The sequence below is a fragment of the Cryptotermes secundus genome, unplaced genomic scaffold, assembly GCF_002891405.2.
Source record: "Cryptotermes secundus unplaced genomic scaffold, Csec_1.0 scaffold709, whole genome shotgun sequence".
In the NCBI taxonomy this organism is placed as follows: Eukaryota; Metazoa; Arthropoda; class Insecta; order Blattodea; family Kalotermitidae; genus Cryptotermes; species Cryptotermes secundus.
This window is the reverse complement of record NW_019738358.1, coordinates 1,085,660-1,108,282: the sequence shown is the minus strand read 5'-3', so window position 1 is coordinate 1,108,282 and position 22,623 is coordinate 1,085,660. Positions and strand designations below refer to the sequence as shown.

Sequence of the window (22,623 nt, the reverse complement as noted above, 5' to 3'; positions counted from 1 at the left end):
AATTTTAGGAGGATTATTTGTGGTAAGATATAGTNTGGACCTGTCGTCTGACAGATTACTGATGAATGAATGAATAGTTGTTTCATTGTGCTTCTATCCCAGAACTCGCCTGCAGGGACTGAGGAAAATAACGATAAAACTCAGTTAGAGCAGGATTTGAGGTCCTCATAGCGGTGGTCATGGATAGTTTTATCTTCTGCAATATGACGCCATACTGTCCGTTGATAGTCAACGGAGGAAAATGTCACGTCTTCTGGGTCAAGAACAGGCCAAGCAGAAAACCATCGTCAAATAAGTAGCAAACAGAGCTTGCGACACGTTCCTTCGAAACGTCGATTGACTTTCAACGGACTACACGGCGTTATACTACAGAAGATAGAAGACCTCAGTCAGTGCAGTTGTTGCCTCAGTTGAGATTCAAATCGTGCTCCTCCAAATACTAGTCAGAAATCTTACCGCGTGTGTCTGTTTCCTTGTTATTTGTTGCCTACATGTTCAAGGTAGAAAAGTCATTAACTCACATCTTGCATAGGCCTGATAACACTTTGTACACAGTGTCTGAAGAGTACAATCTTCCGGGATGTGACAACGTGTTGTTTGGTAGAGCTTTATTTGACTACACAACATGACATACTGCCGTGATAACTTCAAATCTCAATATTTGTAGTTCATTTACGTGGGCAGATTTGCCTTCTTGTCTAGACTGCCAAGCCTGTACCACAGAATTGCTCCAACAACGGACGAAGTAACCTCTAACTGACATAGTAAGTTACTGAACTACATGAATCAATGAATTACTCAGACTTATGAATAAATATTGTAACGTGTACCAACGGATGAGACGAAACACGTTACCGCCGTAATCTGTAGAGAGCGTTCCCGAAGCAACGGATTGCCGAACACGTGACGTCGGACCTTGGCGAATGGTGTCTCGTATCCGGTCCGCAGAACGCCTATATAAGTCGAGAGCACAGAGCTACAGGACCACAGTTGAGATCTACTCGCCATGCAAGAAAACCGCCGCAGAATACAATTAAGGTGGTAACAATTGTACGGTGTGTAAGAGTGAATGTCCAATAAAGACTCGCTGAATCCGAGACCCACGTGAATTTATGTGTCGCGTGGCGTATCCAACACGTGACAATATAATTCTGAGATGGAACAGATGTATTATGGTGCACTCGGTAGCGTAGTTAATTGAGGCACTATGCTACAAGCCGTAAAGTCGCGAGTTTGGTTCCAGATGAGGTCACTGGAATTTTTTTCAATTTACCTAATACTTCCAGCCGCACTATGCCCCTGGGGTCGACCCAGTCTCTAACAGAAATGAGCACCAGGAATTTTCCTGGGGAGTTAAATGGCGGCCGGAGCGTAAGGCTGACAACCTCACCGCCATCTGTGAGCCGATTATCTAGAAAATGTGGGAGCCTCGACGCCTCAAATCCTATGGGCCTTCACGACCTGTTATGGGAATAGCTTTACCTCTTTTTTTTTACAGATATTACTATTGTAATAATTCGTTATACATTCCCTGCCCATCATTCTTCTTCACTTGATCATCCAATTACCGACGCTATATAGTCTCAGTACTGTCAACGTTAAAGTTAATGGTAAAATTGTGCCTGTGCTTACTTATTAAGCATCACACCAAGAAGACAGTAGGAGAGTGAAGGTATAGCTCCACTATTCTTAACCTAGGCACTAGGTGGAAGTGAGTGGTCAGCGTCACGTCCCGGTAGCTTTACGCCCAGTGAAAGAGCCCCCGGTACCCATCAGAGGGACTGGGTGGGCCTCGCTGCCTGTCTGGACGTTATGGAGTACAGAGAAATATCTTGCCCCAGCCCGTAACCTGCTGCTATAGCGACTGACTGAGCTAGGCTAGCTCCTTTCGTTAAACAAACTTAACCTAGAAAGACCCACAGAGAGCAGGTCACTGAAACAGACTGTAAAGAGAAAGCATGGACGCGACTCCCCATTTGAATGTCACCTTTCTGTGTAAGAGAAATGTTATCTTGTGGCGCAGTGAGACGTGTAGCATCCGCATTAAGTAGCTCACGTGTTTCGACTCGGTGCATAGTTTTACTGTCAAGACGATGCAGTCTGAATCACGGGATAATTACTGCTCTTTAAATAGAGAAACAGTACTTTATTGTGACGTTCTTTCAAGAGAACATGCGATTTCCACCTGCTTTCAATCCGGTTTCTTGCTCCCCTTAATCTTCGACGGTGAAGCTGGAGACGAAACGTTTGACGTTCAACTGACCACAAGGCGCTATACCTAAGAGACATCTGTGACCAGACTTGAAAGGAAAGACGTACTCCACAAGAGCATACAAACTATTACTGTAAGTGGCCTTGGGGATTCGTTGCGCTGACCACGCGACACCCTCTGCCCGCTAAAGTTGGCACTAACTTCGCCGACAAGCGGCGGTCGCTCGGCCGGTATAGTTCGCTTGCGGACTCAAGCCACGAAGTTTTTTTTTATCTGTGGCCGCCTTTTTGTTCTTCAGTGACACGGTCTGTAGAACACATGGCGCCGAACGGTAGGATGACGTCTGCATGATGCGTTCGAACCGTCTTGGAAATGATCGTGGTGTAATTGCGGTATTATCTCAGAACCTGTCTGGAGGGACTGAGGAAAACCACGAACGTCTGTATCTTGTCCGGGAGTCAAACGGAGTACTTACCGAGTACAAGTCGACAACGTTACCGAAAAAATCTACTAGCTCGACAGCTTTGACGTTCATTTGTTTGTGTGTATATATAGGACAAAGAGAGCTGGGACAGCGGTCGGTATAGCGACGGGCTGCACGACCGAGATTCGATTCTCGGTAGGATGAATCGATGTACTCTAATCCATGATGTCCTGGTCCTGGGGCCCACCCGGCCTCCTGACCAATGGTAACCGGGGGTTCTTCCCCTGGTGGTAAAGAGACCAGGTCGTGAAGATGTCCACTAAAACTAGTGCCGAGGTGAGAAATGGTGGGGCTATACATTCACTCCCCCATACGCCTTCATGGCTTAGTGCTTAGTTAATTAAGCACGAGGACAAGTTAACCTGTTTACTGTAATTGATCAAGCACGTCGGCTCAAGCGGTAACGCTTCTCATCTGTAATATGCGGATACCCTGTTCGATTCTAAACCGGTGCACCGAATCTCCTGAGTTTCATAGTGGTTTCCTTAGCCTCTCCAGGTGGCAGGAGTACCACGATTAGTCAACTCCCGCTTCCTTCCCAATCCCTTCTGATTAACAGTTCAGTAATGATCCTGCTACACCGCCATAGAGGCCCATGGAGTGGTGAGACGTCGAGGCTCCCGCATTTTCTAGAAAATCGGCTCACAGATAGCGGTGAGGTTGTCAGCCTTACGCGTCGGCGGGCAGCCCTTTACCCCCAGGAAGATTCCTGGCACTCATTTCTATTAGAGGCTGAGTAGACCCCAGGGACACAGTGCGGCTGCAAGGATTAGGCCAATTGAAATATCCAATTATATCGGGAATTGAATCCGCGACCTTCCAGCTTGTAGTATAGTGCCTCAACTAGGCCGCGCCATAGCTCAAGCAGTTAGTCGCTGGCTTCCAACCGCGGCTGCCCGGGTTCGATCCCGGGTCTGGTCAACTGGATTTGTGGTGGACAAAGTGGCGCTGGGGCAGGTTTTCACCGAGTACATTGGTTTCCCCTGCCAATCTTCATTCCACTAATTGCTCCACAATCACCCTCACCTATCATCTGGGGCTGGTACAATAGGCCAGAAGTGGCCGCAGTCCAAGGGACTAAGTCCCACCCTAAAAAAAAGTAGTGCCTCAAACAAATACGCTACCGCGTGCCCCTTTTACATTTCTTTTGGGCGATCATTTTCGAAAAACTTTAATCGATGTGAACCAAAATTTGATGTATCTGATAATAATTAATGTAGACCTCACATACCAAATCTCGTCTGAATCCGCTCAACGGTTTCAGGGTGGGAGATATATAAATATTTCTAATTCATGATCTCATAAGGCAGACATGTCATGTTCCCCAAACAGTGTAGCAGCGATGTATGTACACCTTACGTTTAAATAAAGGACGGAGACGTCTTTTTAGCCCGCTCAAACTTCAAGTAAAAATAACTGTTAACCCTAGGTTCACTCTGTAAAGCTTTCAGAAGTGCAACCGGGTGTGTTCAGAAATTATGATGATGAAAGGTAAAACGATCCAGCCCTGACCTTGTGATACAGACATATACACTGGCATTCCACCCAGAAACAGACATTTCCTTGCAGACACAAGTAGGTCACGACCTGCAGTGGCGTGTTTAGCTCCTCCGACACTGATCTTCCATTAGTTGAACTACCGTTATCTGGAGGTCGCTGTCATATCTGGCTGACTTTCACATCGCGAGCTTTGGCGCAGTTACAGCCTTCAGCCTACAGCCTCTGCATCTCGCCCATCACTCAACAAAACAATTCTACTAATTGACATTTATTGACAAACTTCTGACCGTGCCATAACTCAGGTGGTTAGTCGCCGGCTTCCCACCGCGGCCGTCCTGGGTTCGTGTGGGATTTGTGGTGGACAAAGGCACGTTTTCTCCGTGTACTTCGGTTTCCCCTGCCAATTCTCATTCAACTGACTACTCCACACCCATCATCATTATCTATCATCCGGGGCTGGTACAATAGGACAATTAGTGAACTCAATCTCATCTCACCCCAAGAAACTGTAACAAAAAGCCTACTGACAAACTCACTGGGGGGGGGGTCTTCTCTCAAAATTCTGTTGTTACTCAGTAAAGGTAAAGTTGTCCCTGTGCTTAATTAAGCACTACGCCACGGAGACGTATAGGGGAGTAGAGTTATAGCTCCGCCATTCTTCACCTCGGCACTGGATCAGCTTCACGCTCCAGCCGCTCTACCGCCGAAGAAGAAGCCCCTGGTACCCACTGGATAGGAGGTTGGGTGGGGCCCCGGGCCATCATATTCGTAGCCCGTCACTATACCGACTGAGCTATCTGGTCATTTTCTGTGGGATTTGATGTTCTCGACGGATATGATATTAAAATTGCTATCTTCTGGGACCTGTCGTGAAGTCGGGTAAGTAAGTCAGTATCAACGTTCCGGGGGAACCTGCTGTCTCCATTCTTGCGCTATAATTTGGGTGTAAAGCCTGTTATTAACCTTCGGGTTACATAAATAGAAGAATATCTGACCAGTTAATTAAACGCATGTTAATTACAGACGAGGACACTGGCACTCGAAACACCAGGCTCGTAGAACTCCAGTCAGAGGCCAAGAAGAAACAGCTGACTCAGTTTTTCCCAAATGTTCGCTGAACTCCGGGGTTCCACGAAGTGAAAATAAGAGTTCAGGAAGACAATTCCTCTATGTCTCGACAGCCCTCTCTTGGGCCTTAGTCGCTTTTCAGTTTCTTAATCCTATACACAGACAGGAGGACTCCTTGGACGGGGAATAACCCGTCGCAAAGCCTCTACCTATACACAGAACACAAACACAGGAATTCTTACTTCGAGTGGGATTCGAATCCACGAACCCAGTGCTCGAGCGGGCGAAACCTGATCATGCCTTAGACCGCGCGGCCATTGTGATCGGCAAAAAATTCCTCTACAATATAAAATTTAGAATTTCATTATTATTATTATTATTATTAACGTTGTGGTTTTTGTCTTATATATACCGGACGATGGATAAAGTCCAAAATAAACCTTATAGTTCTGTACACCATCGTCAGAATCCTTTAAAGTCTATTTATTTTTATTATCATTATTTGTATTAATTTCGTNGAATTGAATTATTATTGTTATTATTATTATTATATGCTGCTCTATTTGAAACTAAAATTCTCACATTGTGGCTTTGTCTGTGTTTGTTTCTGTGTCTTTATTCATGCGAACTGTGTAATTAATATAGACTATCATATTTTGTATTTTGTTTTTTGAAATATTTTTGTGTATTTCTCTCTATTCGTGCTAGCTTTGTAATTGGCCTCTGTGCTGTTAAGTTTGCACGTAAATAAACACGAATTGAACTGAATTACCGTCATCATCATTACAAACTTCACTTAAAGTAAGCTTAATTGTGGAGTTGCTCTAGATTAGGAATGTCACTTTCAAAGGATGAAATAAAGTATATCGTGTTTTTCTTCCTCAGATAAAAAAGCCTTTTCAGGACGTGCCGTTCGTCAGCTGATACCCAGACTGGCTCTGGGGCCCATCCAGCCCCCTATCCATGGGTACTGTGGGCTCTTTCCAGGGGATAAAGTGGCCGGCGCATGAAGCTGACAGCTTTCCTCCAACTAGTGCCGAAGTAAAGAATTGTGGAGCTATACCCCCCCCCCCCCATATATCTCCACGTCTCAGTGCTTAATTAATTAAGTACAGGGATATATTCATTTTTTGTAAGGTTCGCCTGTTCAATAAATGATCCGCCATGTGGCCCGATCCACTGGGGGCCGCACTGACTGGACAAAACATTTGTCGCGGGTCAATGAACCCCGGGAAAAACAGTACGAGGCAGTCCTTCCATTTTGAGTGGCGAGTTCGAGGGAAAGTGGCCGTGTTTTGTCGTAACGGTGTCTAGTGGGGGTCTTGAACCTGTGGCAAGTGAGCACATTTATGCAAACCACGGTGACTCTGCTAACAGCACGTGTCTCACCAGCACAGAAATAAAGGTAAGTCACATGTGACGTCAAGTGACGCGAGTCCTTGTGCCAGCTCTCTCTCATTCTCTGTCTGACTGTCGCCTCCACTTAAACGGAATTACCTTCCTGGATGTGACGCCGTGTAGTCAGTGTAGTTCACTGACGTTTCGGAGGAACATAATAATCCAATTTTCTGGGTCGAAGAATAAGCAAAGTGTGCAACCAACAAGAAGCAATAAGCAAAGAGAGCATCCAACGAGAAGCAATAAGCAAAGAGAGCACCCAACAAGAAGCAATAAGCCAAGAGAGCAACCAACAAGAAGCAGTAAGCAAAGAGAGCAACCAACAAGAAGCAATAAGCAAAGAGAGGATCCAACAAGAAGCAATAAGCAAAGAGAGCTAGACGCGTGTGGGAAGTCTGGTTCAGACATAGGGACCGGCAAAGAAGCCCTAACAGAACCAGTTCGAACAAAGGGAAGAGTTACCAGCTCCATTCGTTTTCCTTCTGTGGATCAGTTTAGGGGTCGACTCAGCCTCTAACAGAAATGAGTACCAGGAATTAATTAAATAATTTTCCTGGGGAGTAAAGCGCGGCCGGCGCGTAAGGCTGACAACCTTACCGCCATCTTTGAGCCGATTGTCTAGATAATGTGGGACCCTTTACTTACTTTACTTACAGTAAACTAATTCCATGGAACTGAGTCCTTCTTGAGAAGCTGCCAGTTACGCAGCCACTCAAGAATTGCCCAACATTTTTTGGAACAGGAAGATTCATTACCGTGTTCACGAGAGCCCTTAACTGGTTCACAGTACAGTTCCAAAATTCTTGATAAGAAAGAGATATTACGTACTGTTTCTAATACCAGTATTTATTGTTCAAGTGACAAAGTTGGTACAGTTTACCTAGTGTAATACATTTTCGAAAATTCCACTGCCAACATCAATGTACAGTGAAACAGCTGTATCTCAGAAACCTCGGTCCTAGAGCAAATGAAGAGTTGGTACTCAGTACGTTGTACTGCATGCTTCACACGAAGCCCTCTTATGTAGCCCTCCCAATGTTAGATCAATTTCACTAAAATGCAGCCCTTTAAACGTTCATATCAAAACTAATTCCGAACATGCGCAGTAAAACCCCGACTCGACTTCTCTCTCCTACTCATGTCAAAGTTTAAACCCTCGAACTTTACATTTTAAGCCTATGTCAAACGTACCTCTACCAGAAGAACGAACGGGCAAATGCCTGCGAACCTTCAAAAGTGCAGAAAAATTGTTTTTGTCCCCCGCTCCTTAAATGTAGCGTCTGTCACTACCTCCGCCCCACTTTCTCTTCCCCCCCCCTTCACTGTCTTTGCAGCGCCGAACAGTGGGATAATTAACGAATGACAAATTTAAAAGGATTTGGATTCGAAAGAAAACAGCTGTGTCCTTGTACAGGTACTTTCCCGGTATTTGCGTGGAGGGAACGGGGAAAACCAGTTAAAACCTCAGTCAGGACAGCCGGTGTCTGTCAGTCTGTGTGTCCACCTACCTACCTATTCATCTACAGCAGTGGTTCTCAACCTTTCTCAGACTGCGGCCGGCTAAATTCTTTTTTCGATAAGACGAGGGCCCGGTGGTTGAGAAACATTGACTACAGATCTACCCATCCGTCTGTCTGTACATGTACCTCCTGGGCAAACGACATGGGTTCCATTAGAGGCTCCTGATTGAATGGTCACGTCCTGGGAAAGAGAAAGATCAGCCACCAGACAGCCACATATTACATTCCCTCCGACTGGCGCTTGGTTGCTTTCCGTGGCAGTCGCAGGTTCTGATTTCTGCAGTGACTCTTCATTCTTCTTTGATCTTGCTTTTAATAAAATTAGTATTGGAGAAAAAATCTAGTCTAGGGGTAACGTTCCCACCTCATGACTCAAGGTACGCGGGTTCAAACCCGGCGGAGGTCGTGGAATTTTTAAGGGCGGAAAAATTCAGGGAACAAGTCCTCCGGGAGGGACTTTAAGCCGTGGGTCCCGTGTCTCTAGGAGACCTCTGAGCAAAATTAGGTAAAATGTTTCCCGCCCAAGTAGTTTCCAATGCCTCCGGTAGATGGGGAAGTTATTGGGTACCAATGTCAGCAGAGGGCCGACCTCGCTGGCAGAAAGGGGAGATAGCGGGAACCAGTATCGGTAGGGTATGGAGACAGTAGAAATTAAAGGGGGACGTACAATAGACTATTAGTCGCGGTGCATGGGGAAACCCACCCCCTCTGTACTGAATAACTGAACTGAATCTATCTACCTATCTATGTATCTATCTATTATTATTATTATTAATGGTCTAGTGGCCAGAGTGGTCAGAGGTCCGGGTTCGATTTTCTGAGAAACAGTGGATCTGGAACGGGTTCCACTCAGCCTCGTGAGGTTAATTGAGGCGCTACTTGAATGGAAAAGTAGCGGCTCCGGTCTATAAAACCGAGATTAACGGCCCTGGGGATCCGTTGCGCTGACCACGCGACACCCTCTATCCGTTAAAGTTGGCACTAACTTCACCGACAAGCGGCGGTCGCTAGGTCGGAATAGTTCGCTTGAGAACTCAAGCCACGGAGTTTGTGTTTTTTATTAGTGGGGTTAGACTGAGTCCACTTGGTATTGCGGCCACTATTGGCTTACTGTACCAGCCCCAGATGATAGATGATGATGATTGTGGAGCAATTGGTGGAATAAAGATTGACAGGGGAAACAGAAGTACTCGGAGAAAACCTGCTCCAGTGCCAATTTATCCACCACAAATCGCACGTGACCTGACCCGGGCTCGAACCTGGGCCGCCGCGTTGGGAACCCAGCTACTAACCGCCTGAGCTATGGCACTGCCATCTATCTATCTGTCTGTCTGTCTGTCTGTCTGTCTATCTATCTATCTATCTATCTATCTATCTATCTATCTATCTATCTATCTATCTATCTCCTCCCCTAGTGCGAAGACGGCTGTGCAGTCAACAGGACGGGGAGACTTTCTAACAGGCCTGTTACGTTGCTGCCAGGAAGTTGCACTTCTGACAACGCTACACTGCAGAATGTCGGCGACACTCCGCCCCAGATTCGCTCCCAGGAACTGCACAACGCTGCCCCTGCTTATGGCACCCGAGTACGGCCCAACCACAGCGAGCAGAGCACCGCACTGAAGCGAAATCCGGACGTCAAGCAGCTCCTGGTCACGGAACCAGAACTTCAAGAGACGCCACTGAAACACCCAACGAAATTTCACCGGAAGTCTCGTCCCTAGTTATGTAAGCTTCGTTCTACCAACTTCCCTCGCTTTCCTTACCTTTCCAACCCCATATATTACCGAACGATGCGTCAAGACCGACGTTTAACACCATCTTTCACGAATAACACGCATAAATACTCAATTGTAAATCGTCGCCTTTATGTAGTATTCTGCACTTCACATATCCACATTAACATATTATCAATAATGACATAATAGACACGATACACTGAAATAAACTGCTCTCTTGTTCGTGGAATACTACATAACCTACATTCATGCAACATGTTAAGGGCCGACAATCCCTTGCTATGGTAACCCGAATCTATGTAGAGACAATGGTAAATATCAGTCCTTGTACGTATAGGAAAATAAGGAAAATATTTACATGTAAGGGACGCTATTACAGGAACAAAACCGCCAGCTCATACACAGGAAACGGTGACTCCCAATATCCCACCTCCGTTATCAAGAAACGGAAGAGATAGCTCAAAGAATAAACTGGAAAAAAATAATTAATTAGAACACTAATAGTAATAATTCAGAGTGGATCATGCCGTGGTTAGGCACTGGATTCTCACCCCGGGACCTCAAGTTCAGTCCCAGGGGACTTCTTGCGAGATTCATGATAGATGAGGCGACATTCCAGCAGGTTATTCTCCGAATTCCTTCGATTTTCCTCTCCTAATCATCATTCCACCATTGCTCCATACTCATCCACCACTGTCCCTTAATTTGTGCGACAGCCTTAATCACGCAGCACATTATCAGATCACCTTTCTCTAAGTATGCGAGATTTTAACTGGCCAGAGAGTAAGCAATTCTGATATATTTAGCCAATATTATATTTAAGCATCCTGTTGCACTCTATACGATATATGATATAAACTCCGTCCTAAGTGCAACAATATATTGTAGGTCTTTCGTCTTGCTTTCTTCTACACTACATGTTTCGGCCGCAAACGGCCATCATCAGGTGTATACACTCACGTAGCTGTTACACTGCACCGCACACGTAGTAAAGATAAGCAGCGGCACGCACACAGGGAGCCTGCACAGAATAACACCTGTACAGTGCTGAAAACAAGAAGTAGCCGCTGCAGCACTACAGACGTGGGGCGAGTAACCCTGAGAATTTTAAATTTTAAATTTAAAATTTGGGGGGAAAAAATTTTTTTAAATAATTTTTAAAACTGGAACTGAAGATTTTAAAAGTGCCAGTTCATGAAGGTCAAAACTGACGTAGCGAAGTAGATCCTGTTAGCAGCGACGAAGGGAACAATTGGGAAGACCTGTATGTTTTTAATTTTAAACTGGGTGCAGTGTAACAGCTACGTGAGTGTATACACCTGATGAAGGCCATTTGCGGCCGAAACATGTAGTGTAGAAGAAAGCAAGACGAAAGACCTACAATATATTGTTGCACTTAGGACGGAGTTTATATCATATATCGTATTTAGCCAAGTCGTTAACCACTGAATTCACATATAATACATATTTTAATATTGTCCTTGAATATATTATTAATTTTTTAAAGTTACTCCTGACCTTTATATTTCCTAACTAAAATTTTGAAGGAACTCATAGCCTCTCTTATGTGTGTCACATGTCAAACCCAGTTCAGGACAATTTCCTTAGTGATTCGACCATCTGAACAATATTTAGTGAATGTTATATTTTTAAGTTCATTATTATTTATCGAAACTTCAACATCTTCATACTGCAAACAGCCAAGTGTAGCGTCAGATATGAAGCCCACAACTTAAAGACCGAGGATCTGTTAATGTGCTGCCTGGTTAGGGCTACCCCACATCACATCAGTATGGAGCAATTGTGGAATGGATTAACAGAAGGAAAACACGAAGAAACGCGGAGAATAACCTGCTCCAATACAACTTCGTCCACCACGAATATCAAGTGATATAACCACGGATTGAACCCGAGGCTTCACGAAGAGAATCTAGCATGTAGGAGAAAACTGTGGCAAGACCATATAAAAATACTGTCAGAGTTTCTTGACCCGACCGTTATCAACATAATACACAGTGAATTTGGTTGAGTCTACTGACTAACATAAGGGTTTTAGGGTATGTATGGCTTAGAACAGTGCGTCACACTATCTCCCTCCCACATTGCAGCTGCAGCCACTGTTCCGCTACTTCTTGCTATACTTCTGCTCATGCGCAATCCAGAGGCCAAGTCAAAAAGCACAGCCTGTACGCACCATTCGAGCGCAGGCTCTGTTTTTTGATAATAGCATCATGATCTACAGAAATGGCGGATCCATGGCGATATCGCGTTGCGAGAAACATTAACCTTTCCTAACAACCCTTTCTGCATCCCCTCTACTTCACAGTGGCAATGAAGTGGCTCAGGGTGGCTTCTCCGTTCCGTGTGCGATATTGCATCTTTACGGCTGATTCCTGCTGATGCATCTCGTTTAACACGAGAGCAGGGCCTCTCCCATATACACTTTATTCCACACTCATCTCTAGTTAACATTTCAACGCCCAGTGGGTTCCATATTGTCACGTGATCGAGTGACGATAGGGTTTGAATTGGTAATACGTGTATAATTTACTGGACACTTATAGAACATAATTACAAATAACTACGACAGTCTCACTGAGTTACACACTCTAAAGATCACTGTAACAACAGCACATATAAAGTCTTCTCAGTCTTCATTAGCCGTTGCTTGGTAGCGGCTTCAACGGCGCACGTTTCCCTTCCTCTGGGTTCCCGAACTGTTCCTGGCTTCAGTTACGAGCTTCTCATTTCTCACAGCTGCAGCACTTGGCCGACTCAACTACACAAAGTCAAAGTTACGTTATGACCGACGGTCAGTAGGCCAGTCTGTGTCGGTGTGAAGCCCATATCTGGGGCCCAAGAACAGATTTTTATTACTGTCAGACAGTTGCGGGTTTGTTGATGTGGGGAGTCCTCTGTGACGGAACGACAGGTCTCTCGTTTATATTTTCTGCTGGGCCTCGCCAGCGCAGTCATTCTCGGGTCTGAGTACAGCGGGACTCATGACCATATTTTACTATCTCAAATGCGAGACTCCGCCAGTCTGGAGGGTCCGATCCCCGTATTTATCCCCCAGGAAGAGAGTGGCCCAGTTATACTCCCAGCCACTGAGTTCCCTTTTCGTCGTGTCCTGCGACTCTCAGGGCTACGGTGGAGGTATTCGAACTCGCCTCCACGCGCGTCCGCTGACCCCAATAGTCCAGTCTAGTCCAGTATAGTACAGTAAATTGAGTTGGACCTAGACAGCACAGTCGTTCGTGGTTTCGGGCCCCGTCAGGGCCCATGACCATATTTTTGTTGTCTCCAGAATTTTATGTTTTGCAGTGGAACCTCGCCTTCGACGAGAGAAGGGTTCTGACTACTACTGGCCACTCCCTCCCTCTCTACTGGGGTGTGACTCTGCTCGCGCTCAATCCTCTTCTTCACTAAACCGAACTAATAGCCTCGTTATATAGCCCCGGCACGGAGCGCATAGAAAATGTCTCTACCGTCATTGCGTGTTCTCTCGTTGCCGGGGAAACGTGTCCACAGAGCTGCTCCCTCGCAACGGCTGTTGTACTGTCGCCTGCTTATACAGCTATTGCTTGGCAATGGGTCTACATATCACAATATATACCACATGCTTCAACACACTACAACTCTGTATTCTGCTCGCAAAATATAATAGACAGCAATTGCTTCCCTACACAACATTAACCAGTCTTTGTAGCGGCGACGTAATGTGTTTCCTGTGAGGTACGAACTGAATTCTTTTATATTAATTAGAAGAAATCCAGTCTTTTAAAGGATTACGTTTCGAATGATTTCAAAGCACCGACAAAAATTATTTGAATGTCATTTCGCTCAGTCTGTCTGTCACCAGGGAAAATGTTCTGTAAATTCGATATTCGAGACTTCGAAAAGGTCATGAGCCTTCATTGTATGGCATAAACCGTTAATCAGATTCTGGTGAATTGCCATAAGAGAGATTTATATGTCTATACAATGTTGTTGGATTTAGGGTTCTTATCACGGTACATACTTCTTGTTGGCTACTTGCTTGGATTACTCTACGACACTGAAGGTGAACTTTTAGTGGACTACACTTCGTTACATATCTGATGACAACAATCTTCTCGTGTATCGTTAGTCGGCCATTTTGAGTTTCCGCCATATTGAACGAACTTTTTCACGTATCTCGTCAACCGTTATTCGAATATTTGTGAAACTGGATATGAAAGGTCACTGCATAACGATTTGTACCCATTTTAATTTTTTGTCACATAGATCGATTACAAGGAGCCGGGTTAGCTCAGTCGACATATCGACAGGGCTACGGGGTTGACGAACGAGGAATCGGGGGTTAGACGCCCTATAGGGGCAAGAGATTTTTCAGCTCCAGTGTCCAGACCGTCTTTGGGGCTCACGCAGTCCCCTATAGAAAGAGAACTGGGGGGGGGGCTGTTTCCGGGGTCATAAAGGTGTAGGGGGGCCAAACTGACCAATCGCCTCCATTCAGTATAGAGGTCAAGAAGGGCGGAGCTATATCGTACTTCCAATGCCCCATACGTTTTCATGGCGTTGTAAAAGTAAATTGTTCCTGTGCTCAACCAATTAAGCACACCACCATGAATACGTATAGTGGAATGGAGGTGTAGCTCCACCTTTGCAGTAGATGAAGGTATATGGACAGCTTCCACCCCGGGCGCTTTGCTCAGGGAGAAAGAGCCCAGTTAACCACTGGACAGGAAACTGGATCGGTCCCAGAGCCGGTCTGGGGGCAGTAAGATAGAGAAGATTCCCTTGCCCACGCCGGCATTCGAACCTCGGTCGTCGAGTCGTTAGCCCGTTGCTATACCGACTGAGCTATTCCAGCTCCCTTCATGGTGTGGTACTTAACTAATTAAGCTCTCAAGCGGTTAGTCGCTGGCTTCCCATCGCGACGGCCCGGGTTCGAACCCGGGTCTGGTCATGTGGGATTTGTGGTGGACAAAGTAGCGCTGGGGCAGGTTTTCTCCGAGTACTTCGGTTTCCCCTGCCAATCTTCATTCCACCAATTGCTCCACAATCACCCTCACCTATCATCTGGGGCTGGTACAATAGGCCAGAAGTGGTCGCAGTATAAGGGACTTAGTCCCACCCCACTAGCAATAAAAAATAACTAATTAAGCACAGGGAAAGCTTGTTTTTCAGCAATTCTGACCGGATTGCAAAGTCTGCTTCACATAGAGCTATGAAAGAAGCTGAAGTCCCACAAACCGTTTCACAGTGTGTCCGGAATCCTATATGGGTCACTTTAAACTAAATTCTGCCATCAATCAACAAGCAAATTTGCTAAACCGCAAAGAACGCCGCAGGGAATGCTGCGTATTGCACTGTGACGTAGGCTCTATCCTGTCTTGCTCTCCGTACTGTCTGCATTGGCTAATCTGCCCGTTACAGAGCCCCACCCTGGGAAACAGGGGACAGTTGCAATTCAGCAATTTGTTGTCGTAATTGAGAGTGTCAATTGCCGTGTTCCTGAGGAAATTCGCGGTTAGTGCCCGAGGTCGGGCACTTTCCCAGGATCGCGGCAGCAGGGCCGACAAATTCTCATGCCCACAGTCTAAGAATGGTGGGCCCTCGCGCATGCAGGTCAGGAGCAGTTCTCAAAGTAGGTATGCCGCGCCTGAAACATCTCTGGTCGTACGTCATCATCAGGTAATGACGTAGATCGTTACGACTTCATTACAAAGTATACTAGATTCAGTTTTCAACGCCCGATGCGAACGAAAATCGGCATACCGCAGATTTCGTTGAACAAGCAGGGCTGTTGTTCCAAAAGCTTGTCTGCTCAAGACATAAAGCACCCTCAAAGATGTTTTAGACAGATGATAAGCGTTCGTGATGGATTTCTGGTGAAACTGTATCTACATGTTGCAACACGTATGATTGGAAAGGAAAGTACAAGGAAGTAAGAAGTAAGATACACAAAACGAAAGTACAAAAGGTAGCCAGGAATAGAACGTAAAACTGAAAAAAGAAAGAAAGACAAAATAAAATACAATTACATAGAATATCTGAAAGAAAAAGTAAAAAAAGAACGAAAAGAGCAAACAATGAAGAGAAGTAAAATAAGAAAAAGAAATGCAAACAAAAAATGAAAAGGTAAGAGGTCTGAGGCACTATGCTACAAGTCGGAAGGTCATGGGATCGAATTCCGGCGAGGTGGATTTTTTTAATTGACCTAATCATTCCAGCTGCAGTATGGCCCTGGGGTCGACTCAACCTGTAACAAAAATGAGTACCAGGAATTTTCCTGGGGGTAAAGGACGACGGGCGCTTAAGGCTGACAACCTTACGGTCATCTGTGAGCCGACACTCTAGAAAATGTGGGAGCCTCGACGTCTCACAACCATATGGGCGTCCACGGCCTATTACAGGGATAGCTTTACTTTTATTTAAGAGGGAGTACAAGGATTAAAATAAAGCAAGGGAAGAGAAAAGGAAAAAATGAAAGAATAAAAATGTAAAGTAAGAAAAGACCCGAAACAACAAGAAAGAAAGACTGCGTGGAAGAGAACGTAAAAGGGAAAAAATGAAGTGCGATTGAGGAAAAGAGAGTAGACTAAAAGGGGGGCAGAAAACAGGGAAGTGAGAAGTGAAAAAAAGCAAACTAAAGACGTGAAAAGAATCAAGGAAAGTAAAAAGAAAGGAAGACAATAGAAGAAAAGAAATATAAAGTACAGGAAATGAAGCAAATAAATAAAATGAAAGAAGAGCGAAAGAAACTAGAGGAGAAGACGAAACAGAGAGAGATAAAGCACGTATTTATTTACGTTGGGTATGTTTTCCTCACTGCGGGGACTATGAAGAGTGACGTCTTCTAAGTTATAATGCCGTGTAATTCGGAGACCCGACGTTTCGGAAGAGAATATCGCCTCCATCTTCAGGACTGAAGAGTAATCCAATAGAATTGCCGCCAACTTCTGCTGGATTCCTACTTCTTACTCCTCGACTCTGAAGATGGAGACGATATGTTCCCCCGAAACTCTGAAATACACGGAGTTATACCCCATGGTTTACTTTACCGATGTCAGTAGACACTCAGACTGTACAGCGTCGAATGGAAGGATGTGCAGTGAATAATGAATTGGATGGGATGTGGAAGGAGGCGGTAGTATCTTACTTTGATGTACTCTTCCAGCATTTGATTGGACAGACTGAAGAAAGAGAGAAATACATCTTTTCTTTCCCCTTGGGCGGGTGATCAGCTCGTCGCAAGGGAAATACATCTTTACGTCTTTCAATTACGTTTCATGACTTCATTTGCAGGGACAGTCTAGAAGTGAAGGTGCGGCTTAGCATACAACAGTCTATAACCATGACAAAAAGTTGCACCTCCAACACTGCCCCCCCCCTGCAAATTAAATCACTGACCAGAGCGCTGATATATAAGATTTCTTCTTTTTCTGTCCGCTGTTTCCTTGCGAAGTGCCCCTTCCAGTGCCATGCATGGATATACCTGTGTGTTGCAGCCCACACAAAACTTCAGTCTCACAAGTCTTCGTGGACACACGAAAACTATCCTAAAGGTATTTATTTGGAAATTCCATCACCAGGCGCAGGAGAGATGAGACATTCATACACGGTTCTGGTAGTTACCCTGAAGGAGAGGACCGCTTTGGTGACCTATGCGTAAAAAGGTAACGTTGTATCTATGCTTGGGGTACGCTATGCTACAAGCCGGAGGGTCGCGGGTTCAAGTCCCGATGAGGTAATTGGATTTCTTCAATTGACCTAATCCTTCCAGCCGCACTATGGCCCTGGGGTTCACTCAGCCTAGTGAGTAGTGAGAGAGAAAATTTGGAAGGTTCCCAGGCAGTGCCCATTTGCTTTTCTGGTAGAAGGACGTTTGATGTAGCGTACAGCTTTAGAAAATGAAAATGGAAAGGATGAAGATGTGGACTTTGAACTGAGCAGAGGAAAGGTGAACATGTGGTTGTACTGTGTATGACTGAAAGTAATTTTGATACACTTAGCTCATATTTAAGAACTCCGTTCGTACCTCACAGGAAACATACATTACATTACATACATTAAGAATAACTGATTGTTTAACGTTCAGGCAGGTAGTACATAAGTCACTATGCGGACCAGAGTACGCCACACCATGTGTATGGAACCTTACGGAAGAAAAGTTCTGTGTATGCTTGAATTTCCCACCTGCGTATGAATACCGGAAGTGTGTCGAAAAAAGAATCTAGTAACTTTCCAATGATGACGTAGCGATCTGCGTCGCTGACTTAACGATGATGCAACTTTGTTCCAAGAATATAGCTATAATACACATACTCATAGGCAGTTTAAACACTCCGTTTTAAGTACAGAAGTCTCGTAGCAGCGTTATATAGGCGCCGCACGGACAACACAGAAAACAAGTACCCGTGATGGCTAGTACTGTTGCAGCGTGACGCCATTGTTCCTGCTCGGAAATTTGTTTACCGAGCCGTTGCCTAGAAGCAGCTTGAATAACCTCGTTGTTCCATTGTTGCGAGCGTTCATCGCGGGGTGCCTATCGGTCCGCTACCTAGCAACGCTCCGGCCATCCGCGTTACAGTATAATTACCATACGCCGGGGTAGCGTAGTCGGTATAGCGAATGGCTACGGGCCGGACGACTGAGGGGTCGGAGTTCGAGTCCCGGTAGGGTCAAGAATTTTCTCTTCTCCGAATCGTCCAGACCAGCTCTGGAATCCACCCAACCTCCTATCCAATGGGTATCGGGGGCTCTATCCCCGGGAGTAACGCGGTCGGGGCGTGAAGCTGACCACTCACCTCCAACTAGTGCCGAGGTCAAGAAAATGTGGATATAAACATCCACTCCCCCATACACCTTCATGGCGCAGTGCTTAAATCCGTTGAGCACAGGGACAACTTTACCTTTATTGCGGTGGCGTAGTTGGTTGCACTATGCTACAAGCCAAAAGGTCGCGGGTTCAAGTCCCGATGAGGTCATTGGATCTTTGTCAATTGACCTGATCCTTCCAGCCGCACTATGGCCCTGGGGTCGACTCAGCCTCTAACAGAAATGAGTACCAGGAATTAATTAAATAATTTTCCTGGGGAGTAAAGCGCGGCCGGTGCGTAAGGCTGACAACCTTACCGTCATCTTTGAGCCGATTGTCTAGATAATGTGGGGCCCTCAACGTCTCACAACCCTATGGGCCTTCACGGCCTCTTACAGGGATAGCTTTACATTTTTTTTTACTCTGCTTATAATTATCAATTATTAATTTCACAGTAACATATCCACATTGAGTGATTTACTGATTCTCGTGACCTGCTCCAACAGCCTAACTGCACACTCACACTAACCATACGACCCCTGAAGATGGAGGCAGCAGGTTCCTCCTAAACTTCGTTATACTACACGGTGTCACAGTCCGGAAGCCACAACCTGACTCTGTGCTCCCTGCTTTGGAGATTAGAGAGGTGCAAGGCCTTTGCTGTGAATAGAACTGCCTAACTCCAGAGAGCTGAGTCCTTCGTCACAAGCCGCCAGTTACTCAAGAATTTCCCAACATTTCCTGGAAGCCAAATGTTCATTACCGTGTTCATAAGAGTCCTGCAATTGTCCCTACCCGGGCCAAATGAATATCCAGTCTTACTACCCTATCCTAATTTTCTGAGATACATTTTAATATTATCCCCTACCTAAGTCCAGGGATCCTCTTTCCTTCTTGTTTGGAAAATAACGGTCTACCTTTAGGAAATACGTGTACTTGACGTGCCATGAGTGGTACGAGTGCCTGTAACTACAGCCGGACCACGAGATGAAGCCTGGCTCACGGTATCTACAAAAATGTCACTAACAGATAACATTGCAACTATACACTCTTTGTTATCTCCGTCACGCGAGGGGTTGAATTTATTACTGTGGGACGGAGATTTCCACTGAAGAAGCAAGAAGCCTCTGTTCCATGCGCGAAGTTATTTCCCGGCGACACAGAGCAAGCATCTTCCCTTCCGCCATCACGGTCTTGACGAGAGCCCCAAATATGAGTCGCTATAGCGATAGGGTTCGATTCCCGGCAGGGGCAAGAGACTATTCTCTTCTTCACGTCGTCCAGACCGGTTCCTATCTAATGAGTACCGGGAGCTCTTTCCCTGGGGGTTAAGCGGCCAGTGGGTGAAGCTGACCACTCGCTACACCGACTGCACTATCCCGGCTCTCATATTGTGTGAAGTTCCACATAAAATGGCATTTCGTGGTCATTTGGCGTAGGTTCCTTGCAGTATCTCCTGTCTGTCGGCCCTCACTTCGCTTACGAGTTTTTCACGGCCATTTCCTACTCATTTTTCTTTCTTAGTCCTCTGAAGCGAAAGGTACATCTAGTATAAAAAAAGCTTAGTTCCTAGTCTCCATTACTGTATTGGAAATAACTGCTGATTATACTGACGGTACAGAAAATTGACTAAGGGTTAGACGCCCGCTGAGTCGGTGACGGAGCTCTGTTTTCAGTAAGGGAAGTAGATTTTTCCTTCTCCATAACGTCCAGACAGGCACTCATGCTCACACCCAGTCTCTTACGAAAGGGCATAGGTGTATGTTTCCCCAAAGTTAAGTGGCAGGGGGCTTCAAACTGACCACTCACCCCGATCTAGAGCCGAGGTAAAGAAAGGTGTAGCTATACATCCACTTCCCCATACGCCTCCATGACATGGGGCTTAATTCATTAAGTCCAGGGATGGTTTTGCCTTTTATCATACGAAACCCTTAAATACCCTGTGTGAGAAATATGCAGATATTTTTAGTGTTAAAGCATATGATACGTAGAGTAACCATTGTGCTTTAAAAGTTTAATGCATATAACGATAATGCTTTAACTGTCGACGCTGTTATGTCCTCAGATGGATTGGAAATTGAACCGTGAATGCTGAGTACCGTCAACTGGGGGCCACTTCGTGTGACATGGGTGGCTCTCTGCGGCGTCACTTTTATCATCACGTGACGTCATTTTATCAGTTGTACTGCTAATTAGAACACAAACAAGTTTCAAAAGTTTGCTAAAACTTGTTTGTGTTCTAGTAAATAGTATGGGCGATAAAATAACGTCGCGTTTTGATAAAGGCGACTGGACACAAACTCAACCATGCCGACAAAAAGTTACCCCAGTTGACGGTAGGTAAGAGTTCGGAAGGACACATCGTGCCTTGTTTGAAGTTACTTACTATCATAACATTCGCCTGGAGAGACTGAGGAAAACCAGGAACTCAGGTCAAGATAATCCGTGATTCGTCAGAGATTAGAACAAAATACCATCTATATACAGGTCTAGATAATTACAGCTAAAATTCACTGTTAAGTAAGCATGCTTATATCACACACACACTGATATGCCTGTTAGATTATTTAACGCTATTGTTCCTGGAGGAGGTTATGGACCTTCGATAAAGCTGTCGTGGCCTATTTTATTGCACTAACAGCTGAGTAAACCACGAAAATCCACAGTCATAAAGCTAAAATTCGAACTCGGCACATCCAGACTATGAAACAGACTCAGACTTGCTTGTGTTTTGCTACTTCCATCTTCAGGTTAGAAGAGCAAGCAGAGAGAGATAAAACCGTCAGTGATGTGAGGAAAAGAGGATAAAATCCGTGGTTAAGAGCGAACAAATGGGAATAGTGGTACCTTTCTCCCGTACGGTTCACTCTTCTACCCTGAAGATGGAAGCAGCAGTCTCTTCAGTATCGTTAGTAAACATCAAACAGGCTATATAGTGTCATATCCCATACAACAGTATTCTTCATAGTTACCCCCATAAGAACGTCAGATATTACATAATTATTGTTTCATGTGTCTTAATGTCTACTGCACTGCTAAAGCACTAATTACCAGCAGATGCTGATTTCCGTTACCTGTTCAAGTGGACGCAGCAGATGTCGAATCCTTCTCTCTTTCCGATTATAGGCGGCTTTACTTCCTTCTCACACTCCCGTGTATTTGACCGACCTTGTACTGGTGATTCGTGGTCATTCCTTTACACTGATCCCGATATCTTCGCTCTCACTCTGACCACTGAGATTTGTAAAACATAAACATTAAATGTGAGAACTACTTATGGCCTAACCTAACTTCACAACATTCAGAACTGTCAGACGCAACTTCAAACTGCCGCTGTTTAGATCCAGCAAACGATGATAACTGAACGATCGTTCACGAAGAGATGCGAGGAAATATTAACTCCAAAGTTTCGAAAGGCACTGTTCAGCCTGTAACAGTTTTACCGCTCTGTTCCCCTTCGTATTCCCCTCACACTTTTGGATGGTAATAACTAAGCGTCAGCCATCTATCGGCGGAAAGGTAAATTAAATTGAACTTTGCCTGGCACTCCAGGCGAATATTCGATGACTCGATCAACTAACGATTATCGATTGTTATCGATGCGTACTGTCTTTACTCGTTCCCCCACCATCCTTTTCTTTCTTGAATAATAGTGGGGTACACAGCATTTCCAAACATCTCATTGCAAGGGTTGATATTCATATACTTACGTGCTTTTTTATCACATCACCTACATGTACAAAACTCGAAATCAATGTCGAAACTTGCGTTGTTTGTAATATATAAAACGCTTAGGAAATCTTACCCAAGTATAATTAGAATGATCAAGTCAAGGAAGATGAGGTGGGCATGTCATGTAGCACGAATGGGGGAGACGAGGAATGCGTATAGGATAT

The 22,623-nt window shown here is 45.1% G+C and overlaps 1 protein-coding gene across 2 annotated transcripts in view; it reads right to left on the bottom strand.

Annotated features, from left to right (window-relative positions):
• LOC111870882 (tetraspanin-9) overlaps window positions 1–22,149 on the bottom strand; it is a 49,398-nt gene extending 27,249 nt beyond the window's left edge. For both annotated transcript variants that reach the window (XR_002843942.2, XM_023863496.2), the window contains exon 1: window positions 21,802–22,149. The gene's annotated coding sequence lies outside the window, so the exon portion shown is untranslated. The remainder of the gene's footprint in view (window positions 1–21,801) is intronic.
• Between the last annotated feature and the right edge of the window lie 474 nt (window positions 22,150–22,623).